We start from the raw sequence: 7,950 nt of genomic DNA, 5'->3' as shown, positions 1-7,950 counted from the left end.
GCCAAACTATCTGCTAAATGTGAGGAGCTTGAGTCGAGGGCAAGGCGAAACAATCTGCGCATATATGGAATAAAAGAAGGAGAAGAAAAAAACGACATGATTCCTTTCATAACCGGAATGCTCCGTACTTCACTGAAGCTGCCCGCGGACATGGAGCTGGGCATTGAGAGGGCACACCGCTCCCTGACGACTAAACCAAAAGAGTCTGCACCCCCCAGATCCATTATTGTCAAGTTTCTGGACTATCGGGTGAAGGAACAGATGCTTCGAGCGGCGTGGAAAAGTCGCGAGGTTATGCACCAGAACCAGAGAGTGTACTTCGACCAGGACTATACCGCGGAGGTGCAGAAGAAACGTAAACAAGTACGGGATGTGATTAAACAGCTGAAAGAGAAGAAGATAAAGGCGGTGTCGCCATTCCCTGCCCAGCTGAAACTCTACTACGACCATGGACCGAAGACGTTTGCTACACTAACAGAGGCAGCGCCGGCACTCAACGAGCTCGGAATACATGTTAAGGTGGATGAACGGGAGAACATCCGAGACAAGCTTTTGCACAACGCCTGGGCCACTGCATCCAGAGGATCCACCGGAGACGCAGCGCTGGACGTCACCGATCTGCAAAAGTTTGTAGGAGATGACGAATAATAAAAGACTGAAAAGTGAACTGCGACAGCAGGAATGTGCACATTGTTTAAACAACTAAAGTTTACTAACAAGGCTAGTTATCGCCAACACAGACTTTACCACTATGACATGGGACTTTCCCCCTCCAAAGATGACTCTCTTTATTTTTTATTTTTTTTGGATTTCTTTATTTGGATTTATGAGAGCGACTGGGAGTGCAGCCTTTCGCTGCAGGACAGTTGCTACGACACTGTGTGTTAAACCCGGAGGGATTTCGTCACGCACCTCCGTCTCCACTGTAATCGCTTTTAAGGAGGACTGGTTTGTTCGCGTGAAAGTTGGGAGTCTGTTCATGTTCCTAATTACTGTTCTTTTCCAGGTCAATACTGTTCTGAAAAATCCACTGAAAATACAACTGTTTATTTGTAGGTACATACCCTCTGATATTGGTAATGTGTATGAGAAAGTAATGAGGTACTCCTTTATTAATCTGTGAATCTTTAATGGGAAAGTTGACTGTTGTTACATATAATGTCCATGGCTTAAATCATCCCATAAAAAGAAAAAAAAATACTGAGCTAGTTAAAGAAATTACAATGCTCCATTGCATTACTACAAGAGACTCACTTAAGTGAGCTTGAACACAAAAAGCTTAGACGAGAATGGGTGAACCAAACATATAGTGCATCTTTTGGGAAAAAAAGAGGGGTGGCTATTTTAATCAGTAAATCACTAGCTTTTTCAACAGAGAAGGTAATCAGGGATAAACTTGGCAGATTTGTTATGGTAATTGGCCGATCAGAAGGGGAAGAAGTGTCTATTTTAAACCTGTATGCTCCAAATGAATATGATGAAAACTTTTTTAAAGATATTGCAAACACCATAGCAGAGAATGCAAAGGGTATAATAATAGTTGGGGGAGATTTTAATGCTGTGCAAGATGGTAAATTGGACAGAACACCATCAGAGGTGGGCCCGCAAAATAGGAAAACAAAAACACTTAATAACATTAAACAGAATTGGGTTTGGGGGATCCATGGAGAGATACTAATCCAAGTAGGAAGGATTTCACCTTCTTCTCTAATGTCCATAATAGCTATTCAAGAATAGACTTCTTTTGCGTCTCTCAGCAACATATGTACAAAGTAACCGACTGCCAAATAGAAACAATAACACTGAGTGACCATGCACCTGTGATTTTACACCTTGATTTGAATAAGGAGAACGTCTTTAAATATTGGAGGGCAAATGTTTCATTGTTGACCAATACAGAAGTAGTTCAAGAGCTGAAACAAACTGATTGATTATTTGGAGATAAATGATAATGGAGAAGTCGATCCACCTATCTTGTGGAGTGGAGCTAAAGCTGTGATAAGAGGAAAAATGATTCAAATATCTTCTAGATTAAAGAAACAGCGCTTAGAGGAACAAATCAAGACTGAAAATAAAATAAAGCTCTTAGAAATTGAACATAAAAATTCAGGATCAAATAATATACTAATAAAACTAAAAGAAGCTAGAAAAGAATTAGATAAAACTCTCACATATAGAGCAGAAGGGGCTCTGAGATTTACGAGACAAAAATATTATGAAATGGGAAACAGAGCTGGTCGCCTGTTGGGTTTCCAACTTCGCAAAATACAAGCTGATAGAGTAGTACATGATATAGTAGATCCAATTCTTAATAAAAAGGTATACAGACCAAAGGAAATAGCTAATGCATTTGCAAACTTCTATAAAAAGCTATATGAGGAACCAAATCCAATGAATGACAAATTGGGGGAGAAGTGTGATGCCTTTCTTACAAATCTAAATCTTCCTTTATTATCTGCAGGAGAAGCATCAAGCATGATCTCAGAGATTACACAGGGTGAAATATGAGAAGCAGTTAACACAATCCTTCAATAAACTTCCAAAAATTCTTTCTCAACACGCCACAATTATTTCAACACAACAGTTTTAAGACAACAGTTTTAACAAAATTATTTCAACACAACAGTTTTAACGCAACAGTTTTAATACATATACTAAGCCCGGGTCTCCCTGAGACCTCTATTTGGGCTAGTCTTCTGACCACTGGGCCGCCAATAAGCTCCTCAGTCGCAATCAGGCATCTGACCACTGGGCCGCATTATAAGCTCCTCAGTCGCAATCAGGAAATTATTCACAAAACTATTTATCTCACATTGATATTTCTTCCTTACCGCACACAAAACACTTAATTAAGGACTTCCACGAACCCATTCCACCCTTAATTTGAATTCACATCCAAATCTGACATTTTTGTCTTATAGAAACAGGTAATGTCTCACCTTTCGTCTTTCAGCCGGCTGGGGTGGAATTCAGTTGCATAGAACGTCCCTCTGACTCAGTCCTTCAACTGACATCCTGTTCATGGCGCCAATTTTTGGGTGCTTTCAATTAGCACCACAAGTCCTTTTGTTGCCAGTCTAACTAAAGAAAGACACATGAGTCAGGTTTCTTAAAGATTGATCATCAAACTATATTGAAGTGCGGTAAGCAAGCAATTTTCTCAATTTACAGAATTCTGGGTCCTGGTTCCTACTCTAAACCGAGCGACGTGAGCAGTTCACGGGAAGAAAGACGTGTCTGCCTATGCAACATGTGTATTTATGCATTCATCTGCTCGCAGGCAGGGCAGTCCAAATGGTGAGTCACGGGGTCACCGCAGGGTTAGCTGAGGTTTGCAGGATGTCACGAAGCCAGCCTGGGTTTCAAGGGGTACTTGAGGGAGGTCATCAGAAGGGACCAGTTGTGACGGGTTTCCTCCGATTGTAGTCTAGGTTTCGATCCCCCCACTTAAGTTCTTGTTTCACAGGCTTTGTCTCCTACAAACACTGAGATAACCACATTTTACAGGCAGCATCCTGCAACCATAAACTAAAGTTGTTTATCATTAGAGCAGACCTCAGCAGATTGTTAATCAAGCGCTTGAGCAAATTTCCTCATAGCAAGTTAGTCTCTTTCACACAGTTTTAAGCAGAGCAGTTATTTTAAGAATGAATATCTTAACACCATCACAAAATAAGAAAATGAAATCACAAAATAATAATTTCCACATGCCTACTAAGTATTTATACTTTTCCCCTTAATTCTTAACACTTTTTTTTCTAGTAAGTTTTAGCAAATCAAACATTTAATTTCAGTAAATTAAATAATCAATCCATGATTCAATCCATGATTCAAAATACAAATAAACAGTTCAGAAACTCTAATTTCAAAATTATAGCAATATTTTCTTCACTGCTTGCTCACAATCAACGATCGATCATTGTAAATCAAAAGAGTTCTGTTTACATGTTCGTGCCTTCTGATTCCCAGCGCGCATGAACGCACCACAGAGTCACCTACTCTTGCAATGTAAACAGTCATGGCGGCGCTCACCGGCTGTTCTTCAGACGTCTTTTGTCGTGCCTTTGGGGAGATCGCCTGCACGATGGATTTACCACGCTCGAGATACTTTTGGCTGTTTTGGCTCGCGCTGCCCGCGTTGATTGAGCCACCTGTGTCACTCTCTGCTTCCAATCAATCATGTGCTTTGTTTTCTCCTCCTCCGGAATGCGCGCACTGCAGGGATATACGTTCTGCCCTCTGACATGACAACTCCGTCAAGGATGAGGGGATGAGAGGGCAAGGCAGCTCGACTACAACCAAACACCTCCCACTCGATCTTCACACGAGGAGCCTTGGGAACGTCGCAAGACAGATTGTGAGCTGCCACCATAATTCTGTCACTTTTGCTCTTCGACTGGTAGGAGGACGACCAACCGCCTGACATCTCTGTGCAATGTCGTAGTTTCAGTGCTTCCCTTGGAACTGTTGGTAGTTAGGCCTGGTCCTGGTTTTGCTGCTGGAGTACAGGAGCTTGAGACGACTCTTACGTGGACGTCCCTTACAATGCCTTTTGGGTCAGGGTTTGTACTTGTGACGCGTCCAAGTTTGAACTGGCCCCTGATGGCGTTTTGGTCGCACAGCCAGACGATGTCACCTACTGCAACGTTCCTTTGTGAGGTGTGCCACTTGTTCCTTACGAATAGGTTGGGTCCTGCAAGTTGGCTCCATGATCTCCAGAACTTGTTGACCACGTTTTGCATTTCCTGTAATCTATTGTAGGTATAACTTTCAAAATCGAATGTCTTTACGTCACCATTTGGAGAGGAACGTCCCAGCAACAGTGTATTTGGTGTGACATACTGGACCAAATCCTCACAACTTTGTATTCTGGCATCTATTGGGCGCTCGTTTACTAAATTGGCAGCTTGTTGTAGAGTCGTCTGAAACTCACTGTAGGTGAGGTTGGTCTCACTGCCCAGGCCTTGGAGTGCCCTTTTCACGATGCGGACAGCAGCTCCTGCTCCATTGCGGTGAGGTGAGTCTGCTGGGTGTATTTTCCACTCCCAGATGGTGCCGTTTTTTGCCGAGGTTTCTTCCAAAGATGATTTGTTTTGACTTTCCAAGAATTGGTACAACTCCTTAAGCACAGGTTTGGCCCCAATGAAATTTGTCCCAGGGTCCGACCAGATCCTCATAGGGTGCCCTCTGATTGCAGTGAACCGTATGTACGCCATCAGGAAGCTTTCTGTTGACATGGCATTCACCAGGTCTGCGTGAATAGCTCTACTGGCCATGCAGCTGAAGACAACTCCCCACGCCTTCATCTTCACCCTCTTCTTCACTTCATCTTTCACAAGATAGGGTCCAAAGAGGTCAACAGCAGTATACTCAAACGGTGCTGCTGGGCTGGTTCTCTCTTGAGGTAGACTTGCCATTATTTGTTGACAACTTTTGGCTCTGGCTTTTCTGCAGAAGAGGCAGTTCTCCACAACCTTTTTGGCAATTCGCCTCCCTCGGACCGCCCAGGCTTTCCTACACATTCTCAACATTGTCGCAGCCACTCCTTCGTGGCCTTCATAATGATCTTCTTGTGCAAGCAGTGTTGAGATCCATGCTTCCTGTGGCAAGAGTGGTACAGCTGTGGCATCTTTGTTAAAACTTTGGATTCTTCCTCCGCAAAGCAGTAACCCAGAGTCTGGTTCTTTGTAGACCACCAAGCGGTTTGTTGTGGAGGTGGGAAAAGTTACTCCTTCTTGAACCGCTAGGAATATGTCTCTTAGGGCATCCTGCCGCTCTTCGACAGAGACGACTCCACTTCCTGATACTGCCTCCCACTTTTGTGACTTCAGGGTCTCTGTTGGTCCAGCAAATTTCTTGGCGGCTAATCAAGAGATGTGTCTCTTTTGGTCTTCTGAGCTCGCTGCTCGGCACATCGGGAAAGAATGCATGCAGTTGTTCTGCCGAAACGGGTTGGTGGATGTCTGCAATGTGTTCAAGGCCATAGCAGACCAATTGATGTGATTTGAATGTGCCTTTTTCCGTTCGAACCCGTATATTCAGCATGTATCTTTTCGTGTCAACTGTGACCTCCATACCTCCAACACCATGAACTACAAGTTTAATAGCTTCACTTCTCAGGTTCAGACGTTCAGCAGCCTCGTGCGTTATGTAGTTTGTATCGGACGCTAAGTCTATAAGAGTGCCCACTTTTTGTCCAGCATTGGCCGTGACTTCAAAAAGCATCATGACAACTGGCCACTCTTCCAATCCATACTCCGCTAGTAGGCTCTGCTGACCTGAGATGTGGGAGGTTCTGGCCACAGTATTACTGAACACATTGCGGCACCGTTCGGCGAAGTCAGGAGGAAGGCTCTTTACAAATTCTTTCTGGGCTTCGGTGTAGCTTCTGCTACCTCCTCCCACTGTAGTGACCTTGGTCTTATTCGGACACAAGTAGATGTGATGGCCTGCCATTTGACTTTCTTTGCACCCTTGATTTTTGCAGAGAAATCCACTTTTGCAATAGCCACCGTCTGAATGAACTGCCAAGCACCTTTTACAGGCTCCCAACTTCTTCATAGCGTCTCGCTTTTCAGCCAGCGTGATGTGCGAAATTTTCGGCAGAAGTACAACTTTCGTCTGTGTCCTCTGTCTCCGCAGATAACGCACCCCGATAACTGGCTGTTTGAATTTGCTTGAATTGAAGTTTTAGTGCGAGCTTGTCTTTATTCATGCTTGGGTCTTGTTGAGTCGCCACTGAGTTGTTCTAACTCTTCATATATGGCTTCTTGACTCTGTAGAAACTTCAGAAGACCATCAAAGCGCTTTTCTTCATCTGTGGCCTCCCCGTTTGCGCTGCATGAAGGAGCCACTCTTTTTTCAGTCCATCAGGCAACTTACCTTCAATCGTTCGAGTTACCAGTGGGTTCTTTATGGCCCCAGTCTTGCCAAGGTCACTTAGGTCTGAGAGGGCTTTTTCCACAAACTGGATTAGCTCAACAATTTTCTTTGGTTGCTGATCCTTTACCATTGGGAGCTTCTGGAGGTCTTCCACTATCTCAATAGCAATATTTGTTTTGTTCCCAAAATGATTCTCCAGTACTCTGAAAATGTCCGCCGCTGTTTTGTAGCTCGACAGATGGAGATCCCTGGCGGTCTTATCATCAATGCTGTCGAGGAGTTGAAACTTTTTTATTTCCTGTGAGCCCGTCGGCTCTCCTTGTTTTTGAAGGGCCTCCCAATCTCCTTTGGCGGTGGAGGAAACGGTCTCTGGAACTGAGGGGGCGTAACCAGCCCCCCCAGATAACCAGCATTACACTCACGCGCCAGGTGTCCAGGGGCTCCACACCGGAAGCAAACTATTGGTTGATACTGCATCGGAGTTTGCATGTGACGCTGTGGGAACCTTTGGCCTCCATATCCTCCATATCCTCTCCCTCTCCCTGCACCGAGACGTGGTTGGTTATTCTGCCAATCGGCAGGCTGCTGTGGTGATCGAAATGTAAGGATGAACTGATGAACTACTGAGTTGCCAAGATCAAGCTGCAAATCACAAAGTCTTGAAAAAGTTCTATTTTCTTAAACCTAATGGGCCAGTATGCTATATTTAAACTCGAAACTTGATTCAAAGTATCTATAAACTTTACTTTTTAGTTTAGTTATTTACATCTGTTATGGCCCTGGCCGTATGTTCTGTTTGTGTACTCCTGATGTTTTTGGAACTTCTTGGAGAAGTAACAAATGGGGTGGTTGAAACCATACTCATCCTGCTGTAGCAGCACTGCCCCTGCACCGCTGGTGCTGGCGTCCACTTCCATACTAAAGGGGCACTCAAAGTTAGGAGCAACTAGGACAGGTGTGCTGCAGAGGACAGCTTTGGCCGACTGAAAGGCTGCGGTGCAAACAGAAGACCATTCAAATGGCCGTGAGGTACTGGTTAAAGCAGTGAGTGGAGCCACAATATCCGAA

This window comes from Lipophrys pholis (genome assembly GCF_963383615.2).
Source record: "Lipophrys pholis genome assembly, chromosome: 7".
NCBI classification, from domain to species: domain Eukaryota; kingdom Metazoa; phylum Chordata; class Actinopteri; order Blenniiformes; family Blenniidae; genus Lipophrys; species Lipophrys pholis.
Note: the sequence above shows the minus strand (reverse complement) of the source record.